Below are 21836 nucleotides of genomic sequence, written 5' to 3'. Positions count from 1 at the left end.
TAATACTGGTTTTTTGGGTAAAAGTATCACACATGGCATAAGACCATGCATTTGCGAGATAAGCAGCATACCTCAGTAGTGTTGATAAAAAATACCTACCAGAGTATTTCTCTGCCAATATCAAGCAGCTTTGTGGGCTTTTACCCTTTGTTTGGTGGACTGGGTGACCAGTCTTTAAGATGACTGAAAAGTGTTAATCAAGAAAGTGTTAATTTTCTACTAATAAATTAAGCCTTATGTATTTTGTGGAAGCATCATTCACAGCCAGGAAGGCTGGCACTCACACCCAGTGCTGGTCACTAGACTGGCCGTGTTCAGTAGCATTGAAGCTGTAGTCACAACTGTCATCATGGGTGGATACGGGCTGTCTGCGGGTGAAAAATAAGCAAACCTGTACCGAGCGCACACGTGGCCCCTGCAAAATCCTAAGGTTGTAGACCTTGTAGAGTAAAAATGTTCATGCGTATTTTCTTCTATGGGCATGATGCAAGTGACAGGTTGTCACAAACACTTAACACATGAGGTAGGTGACATGCAGGCATGTCGTAAGAATTTTCCATTTTTTTTACCCTCATATCCTGTGCATTATGTAAGGAGCCCGTTAGTGCTGTTCGAGTGATAAGGATGTCCAGACTGACTGTTGTAATTTAGGATATTAGATAATCAGAATGTAGTATGTGTGTGTGTACCCTACGGGCGTCCTATAGGCACTTACTTACAGGCACTTACGGATCACCTGTACACCGTGGCTCCAGTGGGTACAACTCACGAATACTATAGCATAAGAGCACCATACAACAGATTATACATACATGGTAAGTGTGTGCAACTTCCATTATCCTTACAATTACTTCACAATACACTTACTACACCCACGACAATGGTACATTCCATTTTTAGCCTCAAAGGCTGATATGCCCTCTGTAAGATGCGGCTGCTCCTTTGTATGACCCCCGCAACCCAAAAACCTGCAGTACCCATCCATGTCAACCTCTCACAAATGAGTGAGACTAAGGCTTAGATTTAAAAATATGAAACTGAATTCAAAAAGAAGAAACTGTAAACCAAACTTTAAGATAATTTTGTGCAACATATCCATTCCCTTTCTGTAATGGTGCCCTCCAGTGTGCTGAAGGATTTTGAACTCTTTATTTTTATAAAAATTCCACCCGAATCCCATCAAAATCCCCCTGAAAGCTGAAAGCAAGAGTTATCATCAAGTGAAAAGAAAACTATTAGAGGCGGAAAAGAAATGTTGGAGAGACAGTACTAAAACTCAAGTTTAAAGAGGTTTCAAAAGCAGTGTCTTTAGGAGTTTACGAGTTCAGTGCAATCACAAATACGTTATTATTCCTCAAACAAAAATGACAAAATGCTGCCAAGGAGCATTTGCTATGACAAAAATAGTCTACTAAACTTAGCTTTGATAACTTTTAACCCAATAATTAATTATTATGCTTATATAAATATCTGAATGCCTTTGCTGCACTCTGCAAGTCCACTAAAGTAAAGCAAAACAAACACTCAAAGTAGTCTATAAAAAGAGAGCATTTTTGCTGCGGGGTGTGTGTGAATGTGTGTGTGTGTGTGTCAGGAAGGGGGGGCGGTGTAAGACCATTTTGATTAATGTGGTTTACATTTTAAAGTTCACATATGGATACATTGTGCATATCTGACTGTAAGTTGATGTTCATAATAAAAAAAGGTAAAAATATGGATATTTTCTGCACATAACATTCTAAGTTCTATGACTGAATCTAAACCTTTTTTTAAAGAAATTTAGGATACGTTTTTGACTTTTGCTACTTTTCTGAAACGAAGAGATGTACATGATCGTCCACTAGTGGATGCATCAGAATGGGAGCTTATGCCTTCCCAGTGTAGTCTCTACATCACAAAAAAGCTCTTTTTTCAAATGGTTATGTCCTCCATTATCCGAAAAATGCCACCAGTACATTTAAAAAAAAAAACATTTTCACCAGAGTGGGTATTTAAAGGCAGACTACATCCAACTGTTTGCTTTTTCTGAGTGAGCCCACAGAACTATTTTCTTTGACTTCTCAAGTTTGGTAAATCATATTTGAATATACAGTATGTTTGACCATTTTAAACCATATACTGTATGTACTCTAACAGAGGTGGTCTAAGTCCCATCTTTCTCTTTTTATTTTCGTCCAAAAGTTATGTTTCCACAGTGGATTGAAATGTCACAATCTCGATTCAACTACATTTTACCCTCTACTCCCATCATACACCTTAACCTCATTAGTACAGTGGGAGTGTGCACGAACTGGCTCAATAAAACACGCCTGCATATCTGAGCTCTTTGGATTAAGTGAAGCCAGTTTTTTTCTCTGTAAAATGCCAAACCTGTTAGCATGTGCCAAGATGCTGGTATGCCTGGTTTTGCTCAGCAAACTCCCCCCATACTTCTGCACACACAGACTTCCCCACACAGATCTAATCAGCAGCTCCAGCTTTCATGCAATTACCTCCTCCTGCTGCAAAAACACATGGAGCTGCTTTCTCCTTTCACCCTTCACATCTCGCTCGCTCCCTTTTTCATAACTTGCGTAAAGATTGTGTATGTGTGTGGGTGCGTATGTGTGTGTGTGTGTGTGAGTGAGTGTGTGTTCAGGGTAGAGAAAAGCCTTGGTGACATTAAACATGGATGACGGGGAGCGGGCAGAATAAACAAGGCTCTGAGTAGAAAGGCTGCCCTTCAAACACTCTGTGCTCAGTGCAAAGGCCCAGGATCAACAGTGTTTATCAAAGTCCCGGGGCTACAGAGGAGGAGACAAAGAGAGAGACAGACGCAGAGACAGCCCATGGGAGAGAAAAGATAAAACTGAAGGATGAGGGGAAATTCTGAGCATCCTTGATTCTTGTTTCTGGAGTCTTGTCCTACAATTCCAGTGTTTTCATATTTATTTTATTCTTATTGCTATTATTATTATTTTTTTGCCTAGCAAATTTTACAGATAAAACAGATTTTAGGATCTTTGAAGCACAAAGAGACATTTTCCTTCTGGTAAAGACCCACTTCAATGAAAATCGTGTTTGGGTGTTTTAACATTAACATTAACATTAACCTTAGAGGCAAATTTCTAATGAACTCCTGCTGCTCCTCAGAAAAACTACATGTATTTCCTAGAAAAGAATACAGGATTTTGGCTACAAAGGCAAAATTATAATTAAAAGACCACTAGGAACACTTTGAAAATAGATCAAAAGATGATCGGAGTGGGACTTTAACTTGAGAAAACTGTTTTCAATTTTACATGCGTTTGCTTCTGAGATCATCACTGAAGCCCCCAGACGCTCCCTTTTCATGGTAACACCAGATCTTTTTTGTTTGTTTTAAAGTTTTACAAATCCCTAAAATCACTTTCTCCCTATATTTCTTTTGCGCCCTTTGGTTCCCCTCAAGTGAACCAAGACCCTCGCTTTCAGAGTTCTGCTGTTCGGTTCAGGGGATCTTTCACACCCGCCAAACAAAACAGACTCTGTGAACCCTGTCACAATCAAACTGCCACTTTTTTACTGTGCCAACATGTGGATGATGACGAACCAAAAATTCAGTTGTGGCAGAGCAAAAAATGTGCACTTCAACTGGATCTGAGTCCTGAAAAGGACGAGCACCTGTTGGTTTTCTCTTGGTAAGATAACGTCATTGGGCAACAGTCTGAAAAAACACCAGTTTTTAAAAAAATCTGTAAATGAAAAATTAAACAGTTTCCCCTTGCCTGATTTACACCACCTATTAAAAAATACATAACCAGAATGAGAATCTTTCTATTATTCACCATCCAATTTACCCAAAAGCTCTTCCACTGATCTGTAATCTCCTCTTTACTGATAAGATCAACAGACTCCCGACATTATTGCTTGTAGCAGTAACAAATAGGTTTTAGTCTGTGATCGGGTCGACTTGATCAATAAATTATGTTTGCTTAATTCTGCAGAAATGGCTGATTTCCGTCTAAAGTTGTTCTAACCCTTGTGCTATCCTAGGCACTTTAACGTTGGGAAGTGGGTCATCTAGACCAGGGGGGTCAAACTAATTTTCACCGAGGGCCACATCAGCATAGTGGTTGTCCTTAAAGGGCCAGATATAACTTATACATGTAACTAAATGTAATGAAAAATAAATGTAACTACTCCTTAACCCTTGTGTTATCTTAGATGACCCCACCCTGACATTGACGTGTTATTTCTACTATGACAAAGGTGGATAAAGGTGGAAAGATTTCATGTAATCCATGGAAACCAGTGAAGATCACAAATCATTGAAGAAAAAAGGTTCAGAGCACTGTCTAGTGGGTCTAGATGACCCAACTCCCAATGTTAAAGTGCCTTGGATAGGGTTAATGTTAAATAACTCATTATTTATTCATTATAACCTTTTAAAGTGACAATTACAGTTGCATAGAAACATATGTTTGCTTGTTATTCTAGCACAAATCGTTTTAAATTTGATTCTGTCAGGTTAGGTTATATGGACAGTGTTTAAGTCCTTTGTGTATAATTGCCCAATCCGATATTTCAAGTCTGATTCCCCCTAGATATAAATATATATAAACACACACCAATCTTTCATTTTCATTCTAAGAAATTTAAAACTTTTATGCTCTCGTGGGCCACATAAAATGACATGGCGGGCCACATTTGGCCCCGGGCCTTGAGTTTGACACGTGATCTAGACCCACTAGACAGTGCGCTGAACCTTTTTTCTTCAATGATTTGTGATCTTCACTGGTTTCCATGGATTACATGAAATCTTTCCACCTTTGTCCACCTTTGTCATGGTAGGGAGAACACGTCAATGCTAAGATAGCACAAGGGTTAATGAAGTGCTTTCGTCGATCAAAACCTATTTTTCGTGTTTGTGAAAAGCTGAGAATTTTTGAGCAAACAGGACAATTAACTTTGTACCGCCGTGTTCTTTCCAGTGTTTCTTGTTGCCATGTCAACCAAAGACTACCCCAGCAACCCTGTTCACACCCCAACAATGCAAACAAGCTTTTTAAACGTCCTAAATAGAGCATTCAAAGATGCATACAAACAGTAGCTGGAGCATGACTAGACCTTACATTGATGGACATGCCTCACATCAAATCAGTGTAAAGAATTAGTGGAGAATCACTGTACCTCAACCTGTGACGTCTTTACCCCTTGGGTCACCATTTTTGCCTAATAACATGCTCAATAGCAAAAGAGCACCACTGCTTCTGTTACTCCATGAAAACTTTTGCTGTGCATATAATAACCTTTTGTCCTTTACATTTAAAGTACCAGCAGTTTTCCTGACATGATAACTAATGTTTCCTTTGAAAAATACAGCATCACTGCAAGAATGATGAAGAAAAAATCAAGAAATAAAATAACAATTTTTTAAAAACTGATTAACCTAGCTATGACCTTTATATGGTGTTTGCTCTGGTGTTTGGCACGGCAGTGCTGCTCCTCTGAGCAACACTAAAAAAAACTACAGTATTTTTACTTAATTAATGGAAACGGAAAAACTTCTCTGGGAGTTTAGAATTTTTTTTTTATAAAAGTAAACGTGCATTTTTAATAATTATAAGAACATTCAATAATCTGAAATGTTGTATACTTGTTTAACCCTTTAACACCAGAGATGTCCACGGTGACACCTAAATAACACACACACTTTGATATACCATAACTCTTTAACCACTTACATGATCAACATGAATCGCAGGATTCTGATTTACTGTATATTGATTTCGTAAATATTTCCATACTGTATGTACAGTGTTCCATATCAGCACAAGGCTGCTTTTCTCCACTTTAGAATCCGGTGGAACTATATTAACCCTTGTGCTATCCTAGGCACTTTAACATTGGGAGTTGGGTCATCTAGACCCACTAGACAGTGCTTTGAACCTTTTTTCTTCAATGATTTGTCATCTTCACTGGTGTCCATGGATTACATGAAATCTTTCCACCTTTATCCACCTTTGTCATGGTAGGGAGAACACCTCAAAGTAAGGGTGAGGTCATCCAAGATAGCACAAGGGTTAAATGCGCAAATAGTTGAAGAGCTACAGTTGAAAAAACGTAAACACTGGAGCTAAAGGGGCAAAACTTAAATGAAGCCGCTGAGACCCTGTACGTGTCAACGTCCACTTTGTGCTCTCCAGATCTTCATCCAATAGCACTACATCTCTGCTTCTAGCGTCAAAATTTGAGGAGAGTGTGTTTCATGTTCCATGATCTTTTTACAAAATTTTACAAACATAATCAAACATTTAGAGGTAAACAAATATCCAGAAATGACCTGTAGCATGAGGTCAGACAAACAGAAAGAGGGTGTCTCTGCCTGCTTTGTTATAAAGTTGTGAAATAGAAAGGTGAGGATGAATGCTGGAAGGAGGCATTTCCTGTCTGCACTTTACATCCCTTTTTTTTATGCGGCCTTTTTGTCTTTAAGCCAGTATGTCAGGTCGCCTTTTAGCTTTTATTTAAGCAGGCCTCCACCCTCACGCTTTCCCATAGGCCCCTCAGTACGTGTAATCTGTCTGTAGAACAAGTGTCTGGGTGGTTGTGCCTCCATATGTATGAGACAAAGTGTTTTTATGGGTTTGCATATGTTTTTTTTTTAGAGAGTCTCACCTTCCAATCAGAACACATCTTACCCAGGAGCAGGAAATTGCACTGGAATTCCCAGTTTATTGCACAAGCCACAGTTCAAAGACTCAGAGTCTGACAAATCTTTACATTTATGAAAGTGGAATCCTGGTCAGAGGATGCATCACCCACACTCTGAGCTTTTTTGTGAGGCCTTTGTATTGCAGCAGTCACATAAAGTCATACATTATGCGTTAGCCTCGGGAAGTGAAAAGCTGATTCAGTGAAACAACCTGTTTCAAGGCTCAGGGATGAACACTTTACAAAAATATAAGGAAAATCATCTCAAGTGAACAATTAATAAATCCTCGATTAAAAATAAAAATACTGCGAGAATAAATGTGTTTTTGGTATTTTTAACACATTCTTGTGGCATTTTTCTGATGATGGTGGATATAAATAAAGATGCTGCGCGCGCTACAAGCTCCCTGCTCTGCTCTATTCTGATGCATCCACTTATAAACAAATAGATCCATGAACGTCTTTGTTTTCCTCGTCTGAGCTGGAATCTGACTCAACAGCTGGATAGCTCAGATATCGGTCGCCATATTTGTGTTGCACAGGTGATGTTAGGTTGTGGGTGCGAGGGCCTGTAAGCTACCTGGACAGCGTGTAAACAGAGAGCTCTCAGTTATGGGAGGAGCAGGAGGGATGGGTTTGTGCCGTGTCAACAACCCCACCCACAACTCAACTGCTGTTGCTCTGCAGAAACTATGTACTAGAAAACAAGACAGGTTTTATTTTAATTTTGGCTATAAACTGCATGTTCATTATCAAAAGACCACTGGGAATACTCTTTTAATAGATGAAATATGATCGGAGTGGGACTTTAAATAAAAAAAGAAAGAGAAAATAAAAACTATACTTTTCTCTTTTTATTTCAGATTCCAAAGATTGCTTGAAGCACCTCAAGACTAATGTTTGTTAAAGACATAGTAAGAAAGTGAACAAGAGTGTTTGAACCAAAGTAGATGCCACCTGTATGAAAACAAAGGGACATATAAATAGAATCAGACAACAGGCTCCAAACTGACATAAAACCAAACCTGCAGCTGGGACATATGTTCAAACCGTTTCTCAGTTTCCATTCGTTTCCAGTCGGCTCAGAAAACATTGTGGGTCTTCAGTTCTTCAAATTGACATTTTCTGACAGAACACCTCTAATTCCGAGGATCAGTTTATTCCGATGATTAGTTTCTTAGAGATTTCGTTCAGACGTTTCTATTAGATTGGTGAAATTATAGTAGTTATGGAAGCCTCAGACCATCACACTACCACCACCATGTTTGCTTGTTGCTCTGGTGTTTTTTTTTCTAATGATGCAAGGGAATGCACACCTTCCAGAAAGTTAACCTTTTGTTACATTTGTCCAAAGAAAATCTGAAAAAAAGAAAGGATTAAACTAACTTTTAAAAATGTTTACACACAAACTAATACACGTATGAGTGTACACACAAAACAAACTGTCAGATGTTGCTATGTTCACTTGTCTATCTTTAGTCGACCCAGAACCGGGGGTCTGATGATAACGACCAGGTGCATTTTGTTACTCAATTTACTGCTGAGAACCAAAATTATTATGAAAAGGGACCACTGATTTCAGGAAGTTGGGGTTATGAAGGAATAATTGATTTGATGGAGGAAGAGAAAGCCATGGAGATCCAGTACAGGCAAACTCTGGATGTGCTCGAGGATGTCCGACAACGATGTGGGCTCTGAACAAGCAGAATGTCAACATTCATTCATTCAGTCATCTTCTAAACCAGTTTTGTCCCTTTTGGGGTCAGGGGCTGCCAGAGCCCATCCCGGCCACTTGTAGGCGAAGGCAGGGGACATCCTGGCCAGGTTGCCAGTCTATCGCAGGGCCACAATCACACACCCATGCACTCACATTCACACTTAGGGACAATTTAGAGTAACCAATGAAGACAATGAAGCATGTTTTTGGGCTATGGGAAGAAGCTGACGGTCCCCCGAAGGAAACCCACACATGCACGGTGAGAACATGCAAACTTCACAAAAAAAGGTCACCATTGGTGATTCTGTTTTAAGGGTCCCCTGGGGGCCTTCTTTTTGCGCTAACCACCGCACCACCGTGCAACAGATGACAGATCATAGAAAAACAATTGGTTAACCAGAACTCCTGTTCCAGACCATTGTTCATTTTTCTTTATTTTCATATATATATATATATATATATATATATATATATATATATATATATATATATATATATATATATATATATATATATATATGTGTGTGTGTGTGAAAAAGGTTTACTATTTGTGTTTGTAGTATTCAGATATGTTTTCATGCTTAAAATAAATCAATAAAATCATAAACCAAATCAAGTCTCAGTTATCAAACTTTTAAACAATCCCCAGACTGCAGACTCACACACCTTCCATGTCGAGCAGGATGCATGCAAGAAAATAGCTGTTCGTGTTCAATTAGCATTAAAAATATTATTTCGGTTCTTTTGAAGCAGGCTCTCTGCTCTTCAAATGGAAGTCATCAGAGAGCCTTTCGTCAGACCATAATGTGAGAGGGTTTGGGTGCTTTAGTGGGGTTTAATGACTTGTGGGTAACCTTTTTGTGTGCACAGCCTCAGACTTAGCCATTTCTGATGAAACATGAAGGACGTGAGAATATTTTGGCCTGGCTCCAAACTAAATATGGGAAAGCACACTGTTAATCCATGGCAGGTTAACTACAGTCAGTGCGCTGCATGTGGGTTTTTGAGTTTGTGTGTGACTGTTAGGAGTTGCAAACAGAAAAGCTCTTTAACATCCAGTTGCTTTAAATTCATGTGCAGACACGTTTTTGCTTTAACTGCGGGACATGTCACTCAACAAAAACCTAAAAAGTTCCCGCCTTCCTTATGTCACATTAACTGTGGTGCAATTAGACAACTTAATTCTACATTTAAAAAGTACACATTGTTTTTCTGGAGGTGTTAGAAATGACTCACGGTCTAATTACACTTTTGACTTCCATGGGTTCACTGATTATTTTCTCAGTACCCGGTTGCCGTTAAAAGACGTGATGCGAGTTGCAACAGGTTATCAACCGTCTTTGTTAAACAGGATTTTCTCTATCAAACTGTTGTGACATGCCTCCACATTGTCACCTTTTTTTGTCTCATTCTGCTTAGTTTTATGCCACTGTGCTGCACAACACACCACAGGCAATTGTGCTTATTTTCTTTATTTTCCAAAGATTGATGAGTTTGTAAAAAAGTACTGTCAGGAAACCTTTTTAACTTAGCATAACATAATGTAGAAATCTGTGGAAGAAATCTGATTTTTCATGTCATCACAGACCCACTCACTTTTTCCCACCACTTGTAGGTATTTCCTCTATTTAAATAGAGTGTCGACTTTAATGCAGTGATCAAAGGGGTTAGCTATTGCACCCCACACTCAGGTGAAATATTAAAGGTCAAAGGTAGGAATTTTACTGAAGAGCCACATCGTGTCAATTCTTAATGTAATTCTAGGTTTTTAAGGGCTTTAGCTCACATTTGTGGTTTAGGTACCTGTTGAATGGTGAGGATGTAAGACCCATTTTTAGATTTCTTGTTGTGACCAAAGACATGCAGAGAATGTATGACACTGACACCCATAATTGTCATGAATTGCAAAGAAAAAAAAAGTTTAAAAGAAATTCTTAGGATTGTAACGAGTTAACATGAAGTTGGACCTTTTTTACCTGGGAGTCAGTAAAATGCCCTCCTTTCTGACAACAGCTTCTAGTGGCCATTTGAGGAACTGCAGCGTTTTGTTCTCCTGGTTGGCTTTGGATATTGGAATGGAGGGTGGAGGCTTTGTTATGGTCTGATCAAAGATTCAAATTCACAATGTGCCATTTTTAAGACACCAAACTACCAGACCTTTGTGTGCCTTTTTGATGTAGAGAAAACAAATGAAGACTGCAAAAAAATAAAAAAAATTACATGGCAGAACTCAAACTTGACCAAACAATGCGAAAATGCAGACCTGACAGTTGAGCAAGTGAAACTACTGCATGAAAACAGCAAAGTGAAGGATCATTGTGACTGTGGACCAAACAGAGTCTAACAACAAAGAAGACAGACACCGGTTCTTAATTGCATGTGGCTTTTTGTCTCTGACAGTATGACAGAAAAAAGACACCAGGATTTGTCAAGTTTGTGAAGAAGTACATATGCCCCTTTAACAGACTTTTTGACAGATGTAAAGATAATCAAGAAACTTTTGACCAGCACTAAAATCCTACTTTGTATGGCTAAATCTGTTGTGTGCAGAAAAGTCTTTGATTGAAAGGTTTTGTGATCCATGAACACTGGCGCCTGGGATAAAACATGGTCTTTGAATTACAGTAACTCTTCAACCATTATGACAAGAGATTACCTTTGCAACAACACACATCAGTGGGGTTAAAAAAAAACTTGTCTCATGATGGTCTAGTACCAGCACACGTTCCCTATTAGTAGGTTAACAATACAACACTTGGTGAATCAAAAAGTGAGGTCGCAACTGATTCTGCAGCAGAGAAAAGCAGCTTTGCGCTGAGAGGCAATGCTTTACAGCACATGTGTGAAACTAAAGGCCCACGGGCCAAATGTGGTCCGCCATGTGATTTATGTGGCCCGCGAAAGCATAAAGGTTTTTAATTTCTTAAAATAAATATATAATTGGTGTGTATTTATTCATACCCAGGGGAATTGGACTTGAAATATCAGATTGGGCAACTATACATTAGGACTTAAACTCTGTCCATATAACCTAACCTGACAGAATCAAATGTAAAAGGATTTATGCTAGAATAACAAGCAAATACGTGTTTTCTATACAACTGGAATTGTCACTTTAAAAAGGTATAAGAAATAAATAAATGACTTATATAACATTAAGGAGTAGTTACATTTATTTTTTCATTTACATTTAGTTACTTGTATAAGTTATATCTGTCCCCTTTGAGGACAACCACTATGCTGATGTGGCCCTTGGTGAAAAAGAGTTTGACACCCCTGCTTTACAGTTTACAGGAGTATTCTGAAGTCTACCACTGTTTCTACAGTAGTAGGAACTTTACAGTAAAAGCGTTGCATATCAGCACAAAGCTGCTTTTCTTTGCTTCACAATCAGTTGGAATTACGCTAGTTGCGTAAACAGTAAAAGAGTCCCAATAATTCAAAGTTTCAAAGGTGGTAAAGGGCTAATATCTTTTGTTCAGTTTTTTGCAGGTTTTTTTTTTTAACTCAAAACAAACAGAAGGCTACAATATACTTCAAATGACAGACTTGGGCCTTGTAGTGGGAAAATAATCAATTTTTAGCAGCACAGGAGACCAAGGATCAATCTTACTTTTTTGAGATACTTAACACCAACAAGTGAATAACTTTAGGCAAAGCCTGATAACGGTTGTCTATCATCCACTTATTACTTTACAAACACCACACAGAAAGGAATTGGAACCAGTACCTTCTTATTGTGAGGCACACTGCAGTACAGCCCACAATCATAACAGTTCAGCTGCTGCCATTATAAAGCAGTAAGGGTATAAAGACAAAACACAAGTCATATATATACTGTATATATATATATAAATCTGTAAAAAAATAAAAGCTTGCTCATCAATAAAGTTATGAAATTAATAACAGAATGCATAGTCGGCCAAATTTGTATCAACTTCAAACATTTGCACATCAGTCCAAAATTGAAATTCTATTTTTTTTTTTACCATGTTAATCCATTGCTGTTGCGTTCACAACGTTTTTATTTTTTGTAAATTTTTTCTATTTCCTAAATCACCAAAAAATATTTGCTGCTGTCAGACAACTTGTCGAATTAGTGCTTCATATTAGGAACCACACTGATGCAACAGAGCCCTCTTGAACCATCAGTAGGTAGTTTAGTGTTTGACCCCAAACTATAGTTTGTCTGGCTGCAGCTCTTTTTTTATCCTTGATTAAGTGAACTATGCTTAAATTGGTTTGCATAGCAAGACTATGGCATGGCACAGATGTGATTGCTAAAAATGTCTGGTACGATCATCAAACGTTTAAGTCAATTTAGCGTTTGCTCGAATCTGTTAAAACTACTACATATATCCAACTGTAAAATACATAAATGTTAAATAGAATTTGGTACCATGTAAATACCACTCGAGTACACTGTAAGTATTGTACTGTAAAAGAAAGCGTTACCCAGAATTTATACAGCATTCTGAAGAACTAGAAAGCTCTTCTTTCCCTTATCAGTGGAAGTTAAACCAATAAAAAAAGTCCATAAGGCCATCCACCGCAAAGAGTGTGAATCATTGGAATTTACCCCGAATCCCTGATTGACATATAGAAGGAGAAAACGGTTCTATTTGAGAGTGTTGACTACTTAACCTATTTTCACATAAGGGGAAACTAGCCCACTTATAAATTGAACTGCTTGGAAAGGAACTTGCAAATTCGACCAACTGATCCCAAAAATCTGAGCATAACTTCCTCTGTAGTGTTTGCTACCAGCGAGTGTCATCAGGGTGAACGTGTTAGGTTGAAAGGCTCCACTGGCTACTCAAACGAGCTGGCTTCATTAAAGTTTACATCATCATATGCGCCAAACAGAAACATTTTTACATTTCAATAATTGGGTATTTCACTTCTTCTTCACACAAAACAAACCTGTTGATCTAAGGAGACCACCACGCCTCTGCCAAGAGTAAGGGAAGATGTTGGGGGAAATCAGGGCCCATTCATCTTCTCTAACGTCTGTGCTGTAACTTGTCCAAAGTTTGTCCTGCTGCGTTGCCGGGAAACGGCTCCGTTTAGCGCAGACATGTTTATCGCAGCCTTCTTACCGACACAGCTGAGCAGCAAAGACAAACACACAAGAATACACTCGGACCCCCACAGTGAAGGTAAATACCGGCAGAATCATGCATGCAGCCACATGCGCTGACGTCACGTTCTGCAGGAACATGCACACACGCTGACAAATGTCTGTATATTTTTAGGGCTCAGTTTGTATTGTTCTCTGTTTACTGAAGCTTTGGGAGGTCTGCTGATGAACCTTGAGGTCCCGCGACATGTTTCCTGTTTACACTGTAAGACACAATTGCAGCTGACGCATTGTGTGTGTACAGTACAGCGCGCATGTGTGTTCTTGTCCTCGTTTTTGTGTGTGCAGATGCTTGCCTGCCAGCAGTTAACTGCCCTGTCATGGTGGTGTCATCAGCACAGCTTTTATTCCGTAATTTGGATGGAAAATATTATTTCTCCGATAAATGGACAGTGGCGAGCATTCCTGCAGCGTTCCTGTTCATACTGAAACTGAAGTGTTGGCATGACAGAGAATAATACAGGCTGGTGAAGAACTATTTTATTTTCCAGTGAATCAGAGGAAAAATAATAAACCATTGTGATATTGATGTCAAAGACTGTTAGAATTAAAGCTAGTTGAGGTAGAGTCTTGGTTAACCAAGAACAAAAAAAGGATTGTAAGTTAAGGGCATCTGTGGATCAAGAGTTCTAGCTGTTGTCTCTATCTGTGGTTCAATTCCCGTAGTTCACAACTCACATGGTTAAAGTCAGGCAAGGAGCAAGCCAATGTTGCTTCCAAAGCATGATTTGTGATGGAGAGGAACCTTACAAAGGTGCAGAGTGAATCCGGAATGTTCATTTCATGAGTGCAGGGTATTGCCATTGAAAGGCTGTGATTGCTGTGTGTACAAAACCACAATGAAATTATTTTTTATGTTTTGCTCTTTCCTCAAATTTAGGATTTGATGCAGGACTGGATTGCGGGAGCAGCAGTCTAAGCAATGATGGCCACATGTGTCAGTCCTAGTGTCAATGGTCTTTTCTTTAGAGATTCTATGAAAACGGACTTTACATTTTCCATGCAAGGAAGCTGCTCAGTGTGATCCAAGGGTGGTAAAGACGTGAAAAACAAAAAGAAACTCTCTTCTGTTTGAGAATGATTGATAACGCTGACCAACATTCTGATTGTGAGAATCCAACAGTAGATCATTTGACTGTTTTAGCCAGGTGTTGTGAACAGTCAGACATAAGTAACAACGGTATGCCGGTTTAACCAAAGAATCAATATGTAGTTCAGTCTAACTAGACATGGATTCATTCAGGAAGTTCAAATCAGGCTTGGCCGAGATGTTAGACATTTTTTAGCTCATGTGTTTGTGCCTTCGTCATCTATTTGCTGTTCCCAGGTCGCTGACCTGGCAGGACTGTCTCAGTGAAGAGCCAGATGCTCTGGCTGTAGAAGAAATCACAGCTAAAATTTGAGTGCAAATCATTTTTGGAAGGACATCTTGAAGTCCATTTATGTTTTCATAAACTTTGCTTTTGGAGGACTGTTGAGGAGTTTATCACAAAGATTATTCAATTTTAAAACATATTTCACCAGTGAAACTTCCACATATTTGTATTTCTCTGTGTGAAATGAACTTTGGAGACACAACTGACCAAGCGGAGTTTGAAAAAGTAAAACCCCATTTAGCCAAAACTGCTGCAGTGGCTTTTCATTTCCTTCCCTTTCCTTTCCTCTCATCTCATCTACCCTACTTTCCTTTCCTCTCATCTACCCTCATTTTCCTTTCCTTTCCTTATATTCCTTTCCTTTCATTTCACTCTCGGCTATAATTAGGCCTGACTCCCCTTTGATTCCTTGAAACAAGGGCTTCATTTAACAGGACCCATCGACACTCCATCTGGAAGGACTTTAAACGTTGTTTCAACAATCTGCCAAAATATCTTTATAATGTCAGAGCAAAGGAGGAAAAAACGAAAGAGAAACCATGAAATGAAAAACGTGTGGCTCCATGCAACCTGTCCAAAAGTGACAGTCACTCACAGTCTGTTAGCGGAGGACTTGCACCTAACACACAGGGATCTCACAAGAAAAAAAACAGTAATGGAAGAAACGGTTCCCTTCAAACCAGGTTGTGGGGGTTTGAGAAGGAGCCAGACACTTTTAATGGTCCTTCAGATGCTTTTAGTTTTGGAAACTTAGCCTCAAGAAGAACAAACACATGAGACCGAAGTTGAGTGTGGAGGATAATCGAAATCTAGCCATGAGCGCCTGACATGACAGTCATCTTGACGAGAATAATCCCACTCTTCCTCTGTTTATTGTTTCATCTGAGTTGGGCAATTAACCAGCAAACCTCATCCACATTTACAAACACGTCTTTTTTCTATTTGAAAGCCCATTTCTGCAACGTCTAGGTTTCATTTTTTTCTTCCTGCTCTGCGCTGTCCCGCACTGAGCAGAGTGATGTTTCTCTTGAAGGAATGCGCAGCACCTTGTGTCGGGACTGCGTCAGGGGAGCAAGTGTTTAATGAAGCTCAAGTGTACACTTATGCAGCATGCTCAGTCCAAGCAAAACAGTCGTCCAGGTTTTGATTTCAGGCCAGCTCCAGCCTTTAATGGCTAAGTAAACATGAAGTCAACAGCAGAGCTGCTGAATGCTCATGCTGCGTTCAAAGACACATTTGTGGATTCGTTACATGAAACCCCCCCTCTCCCTTGTGAGTTCAAACGCCCTTTTTGCTGGTATAAATCCTCAATAAAATCAAGATGGACAATAAAGTTGTTTATGAACTGTTATCTCACTCATGTTTTTAAAGTTTTTTTTTTTCAATCCTTGACTAGCAAAGTTGAAATGTGAGAAGAGGAACCTATTTTTTGTTTTCTGAGAGGTTCATAGTCTCATATTGTTTTCCCAATGACTCAAGACGCTGCTTGAGGCACAAACAAACACCTGAAGGCCTCTGAAGCGTCTTGTCTGATGTGCTGCGCTTTCCTGTCAGCTGATCAGGTTCCCACCACGGCAGCTGTCTGTAACTTTAATGAACCGTCTCTTGGTTAACAGCGTGTGACCTCAGGCTGCCACAAACAGGTTTAGAGAGGCGGAGCCAGCCTAAAGAAAAGCAAGCTTGTTCAACTTGTCCCGAAAAAAATCAAAGTTTGTAACATCCCTCATCTTGTCCTGATGCTTTCTGTTTTGCTCCTTTCAGATCTTTATCAGGCCAAATCTTCATTTTTAGGCTACTAAGGCAAAGAAAACAGTTTGCTAAAACAAGATTAGAGCCAACAAAAGATTTAATTACAGCCTGACACAGAAGTTTATACTTTCTTACAGAATTTAAACTAAATATTTGTTACTCGACTGACTCATGGGCCCGTTTTTGTTGCACTTCATCCTCTTTGTGGATCATAAATTAGTTGCAACACGCTCCACTGTGAAGCCAGTATTTAAGCTGATGTAGTTTAAGAGGTTTGTTCAGATCCTGACTGATTTTCTTTATTTAAATTTAAAAACCAGATTGTCTGCCTTCATTTTTAGACATCAAACTCTACTGATGAAGACTTTATGCTCTCCTTTTCCCTTATCCAGCACAACTACTGTATATTAGCTCATTGCTGTAATATGCTGCAGGCTAATGTACAGAATAAAGCAAAGAAAATGAAATACTTAAAAATGTCGGTCATGTTGGTGCAAGTGACCCAAACAAAATGAAGCAGTAAAAACTGAGAGGAGGGTTCACAAAATGGAGCTATCAATTATGGCAAGAAATCCTTTTTTAAAGACCCACTCCAATGAAAATGCTGTTTTTTGGTCTTTGTGTTTGTAAATGTCTCATTATGGAGGACATGTAAAAAGAAAATTATACCTAAAATTACATTTCTGAGTATTTGTTTATTCAAATCATTGTGCATCAGGAGCAGAAAAGAAAATGCACTTTGAAAAAGAGCTTATTTATGAGAGAAAATATGTTGGGCGAGCCACAAGCTCACTCACTCCATTCTGATCCATCCACTTGTAGACAAATAGATCCATGTTTGCCTTTGTTTTCCTTGCTGAGCCAACAGTTCCGCCCTAAACTCAAAGGCGAACTACTCCTCTGAATAAACTTTGTCCTAGAAAACAACAGTTTTTTTGTTTGTTTTTTTTTTGTCTAAAAAAAAAGCCTAATCATAATTAAAAGACCACTGGGAACACTTTTAGAATTTGAGATTTGCATGGGTGTTGAGCACCATTTATGTTCACCTTGTTAGTTTTGTTCCAGATTCCAGAATTCTCTGTTGTCAAATTTGCAAAACAGTTGCCCCTACATTCATATAATAGCTAACGCTAATTTGAATTTGCTTTGAGCATTTTGACTAAAAGGTTTGAGTTCCTTTATTAAGGAGGCATTGAGTCATGGCATAGTAGATAAATCGAAAATGTTTATAATCTGAAAAAAAAGTTACATCTTTCAAAAAAGCACAGATTGCATTTACCGTGTACTTTTTTATAGTTTTAAACTTGTAGGAGGATGAAAAAAAGTCCAGTGGATAGAGAAACCCCTCCCACTCTTTTCTCTTTAAAAGGTTATGTACCTGCTGTGAGCCGCATGAGCCTCTGTTTCAGTTACATTTTGCTTTCATTTGGCCTACTGAGCAAAATTATGCTCAAACAGACATGCAAAATCAGAAAACCGCCCATTTGTACTGGCAGTTTTAAAGCTATTTTTAGGTCGTGATGCCACGTATTTCCATCAAGCAGTGCAGCACAGCATTGAATGTCCCCTGTTTACAGCTGTTTTTGTTTTTTCTAACAGACATCATTCTTGAAGTTGAGCCTTGCACTTTTTCATCTACATCTGTAAATGATGAACTAACGTTAATTTAAAAAAACAATACATACATATTCTATCAGATACTTTTATAAAATGTTGGTGTTGCAATGGAGTGTACTACTAATGACATAGAGCCAGAAAGTGTCTATTTTGGACATTGTGGATTCATCTGCTCCTCCCTTCAGCTGCCTTTGCTCCTCTGACAGCAAACAAACGGCCTCCACTCCTTTTTCTAACGACTCGTTCAACTGAAATACACGTTTGATTTGCATTGAACTCATTCTGTGTTTACAGCCCTGTTCTGCGCTGCACATACTGCTCTGTCATCGTCCTCTTTCCACACGCCGTTACAGAAAACGTATAAAAGCTGTTACTTATATTCAGCATTTTTAACTGTCAGAGCTCCGCCGACCAGTTTATGCACTTTAATAAGTAGTGTTTATGGCACAGCAAGGCCAACAGAGAGGTCCACGGCCTCTAATATAGTTTGAACAAAGAGGCTTTTATTGATTGTTGGACTGAGCGGGCGTTTGTACTCACAGAGATACACACACAAAGAAACAGTTACATAACATGTACATACACACACACAGACCAGTTATAGAGCAATTTTAACAGCCCAACAAATGCTTGAAACCAGGTCCCACTGTAATACATAAATGCTTTAGAAAATATGCGTATTTTTGCTTTGTCGTGCAGAGTTTGTTTTGTCGTGGGTAGTTTTTGTAGGCAAAGGGGTCCATAGTCAGAACCATCAGGGGCGTACACCACCTTTGCCTGACGATGGCCGGGATAGGCTCCAGCAAGGCTGTGACCCCAAAAGGATTACAGTGTTGTTATGTCTCTATGTCGCAGTTCACCTTTCACTATCTCGCTGATATTTTTCAGAGCAATTGTGGATGCTCTTTGTTTCACAACGCGCTTTGTTCTGACTGGCTGTTGACCATGTCAATCAATCTCCTCCTTGTCTCCTGTACAGAATGAGTTGAGTTTGCCAGAATTACATCAACTTTCAATTACGAGCAGATCTTTATTTTCCATAATACTGGACACGTTTTTGAACTAAGATTTCAACTTTGAGAGAAAAGTTTTAAAATGTTAATGTCTTTCTGAGAAAAGTATATAAAGCGTGTAGTGAGGGTTTGGTTTTACAGCCTTAAAACATCTATATTCCCACTTTGCAGATTTCACCTATCGGGGTTAGTTTTAGAACGTAAGCCTTGTGATAAACGAGGGAACACTGTCAACGGGTTTTTAGAAGATGGATGAATTGATGGATGGATGAATGGATAGGCCAGAGTTACTGTTGCGAAACTCAAAGGTATTATGTGACCAGCTGACAACGGCCAAAGAAAGACTGTAACTTTAAAAGAAAAATAACGATTGTTGGCCTTTACCACTTGGGGGAGTTTCACAGCAAACAAGTTAGTATTTAAAACACATTTTTGGGAGCGTCATCGCATTTAAGACCACGCATCTGTTGATACAACCACAAGGGGGCGCAATCCTGTGCTTTTGTATACAGGTGTTTAGTCATGGTAAATGCAACAAGTATTTAGAAAAGCAACGATTTAAAATCAAAGTCAAGCAAATACGTGAATGACGGAGGATTGGCAGTGGTGAACCCCCAAGGGGGGGGGCAGCTAAAAGGCATCAGTTTCTAAGGAAGGTGTGTCTCATCATCTCTTTACTTTCATTTTAACTTTTGACTTTTCTTTTAAAAACAAGACTCTACATGTGTACTCTACGTGTAGCTTTGGAGGCACAATAACAGCCGTCAGTCATCACATTTTCTTTTCCAAGTTGGACTCTGCATGGCTTACCCTGCTGTCAGAAAAAAGGCAGTCAGACAAGGAATCCTGCAGGCAACAACTGGCCAGACTCAGACAGGGAGGTCAGCTTTTCTGCAGAAGAGAAATGTATTCTCTCTTTTCCCCCACAAACAAACCAGTACAGAATGTCCCTGGCCGAAAGCCAGTGAGTGAATGAAGAGACCATCCCTCCATCTCCCTGTCTGTCTCTGTGTACTTCTTTCTCCCTCAGATCCACAGATGAATGGTTGACATGGAGGAAATATCCACTGCTAGATTCCTAAGCTCTTGTAACACCATTCCCACCGGTGTGAGTGTGTCACTTTGGCAGAGTTGTGCACAACTGTGTGCAGGCAAAAATGTAACTGGGTGTGTTCACTTGCACGCAGAATCTGTCAGCGCTGCTGTAAACATCTGCATGCACACTTGAGACAACTTTTGTTTAACTGCACCTTGCGTCACTCTAGAGCTTCACCAAGTTTGGTTGTACAAAGACGCAAACACACACACACTCATCCAACAGGCGCACTCAATGTTGGGATGATTGAGCGGAAGCCAGATAAAAGCCTGCCAGTTCTTATCCTGTACCCTTGTTCACAAATGTAGGGAGAGTTTGAACCTTTACCATCTACTGATACATTAGAAAGACATTTCCTAGCCAGGATTCTGAGTCTGGAAACTCTATTACAGTGCTTTGAGGTCATTTGAAGGGAAGCTGAGCCATGAGATGCAGCCCCACTGGAAAAGGAAGATCCTTGCTTTTCTGATGCCCAAGATGTTTCTCCCTAAAAATCCAACATCATGTTGAATGTTCAACATAAGCTTGATTTTATCGCATGGATCTGACTGCTCTGAAATCCGGTTTAATACTGCAAGTGTCATGGTGCCGCTGTCAGACTCCTCCCCCTCCCAGCTCTGCTCTGCTCCTGACTCACAGATGTGACCCATCACCTCATCAAGCCTCTGCTCTTCTTAAGGAGACCCAGCTCCAGCAATCATCGCCAGTCCGTTAACCCTGATGGTGCTTAGTCACGTTAAGATTTACGCCTGGTTCACCTTGTCTCGTACCTCGCTAATTGTGTCTCGTCTCCTCTGCCTCAGGTTTAATCTCAAGCCAAGAGAGTCACCAGAGTTTTACACCACCCCGAGCAGCAGCAGTCTCACTGTTACCACACTGACGCCTTCCATCCTCAAGAGCCACAGTTCCTGTGCTCCGCAAGAAACTCCAGCCACGCCACTCTCCAAGACCTCCAGCCTGACCTCTCTCAAGAGCCTCAGTCACGCTCCTCTGGAACACCAGCCATGCTTCACGCCAGGATCACCCACTCAGAACCACAGTCACGTTTGCCCATAGTCCTGCCAGGATCAGCTAAATAAATCTTTATTTACCTACAACTTACCTGCCTCTTCCTTCTGGGTTCCAGCACCTGGGTCCGTCTCGTGTTCTGATCATGACAGCAAGATCTAAAAAGAGTGTATTTTGTACCACTCAAGGGGAAGCCCATCTTTCCCACAGCTCGGAATTCTTCCATATTATTTTGACTAATTTGCACATTTAAGAAATTAAAGCCATTTTTAAATCACCTTTCAAAATGATTGATATCACATCATTGGAAAGATAATGGTTTTAATTTCACTTGATCATACTTATATTTTAAGCCAGGTTTCACCTGTCTCCATTACTGCAATGTATTGCTTTACCCAACAATCAAAAACATGGTTTGACCTTTAAAAGCACATTTATGTCGCAA

The 21836-nt window shown here is 39.6% G+C and overlaps 1 long non-coding RNA gene across 1 annotated transcript; it reads left to right on the top strand.

Moving 5' to 3' along the window:
* The first annotated feature begins 20661 nt into the window (after positions 1-20661).
* On the top strand, positions 20662-21476 carry LOC144984226 (uncharacterized). The gene is made up of 2 exons (XR_013647973.1): positions 20662-21106; positions 21187-21476. It is a non-coding gene; the product is annotated as an uncharacterized LOC144984226 (long non-coding RNA).
* Positions 21477-21836: the final 360 nt, after the last annotated feature.

Source organism: Oryzias latipes, chromosome 15, assembly GCF_053564925.1.
Source record: "Oryzias latipes strain Hd-rR chromosome 15, Olatipes_Hd-rR_3.1".
Lineage (NCBI taxonomy): Eukaryota > Metazoa > Chordata > Actinopteri > Beloniformes > Adrianichthyidae > Oryzias > Oryzias latipes.
This window is presented reverse-complemented; position numbering and strand designations above follow the sequence as displayed.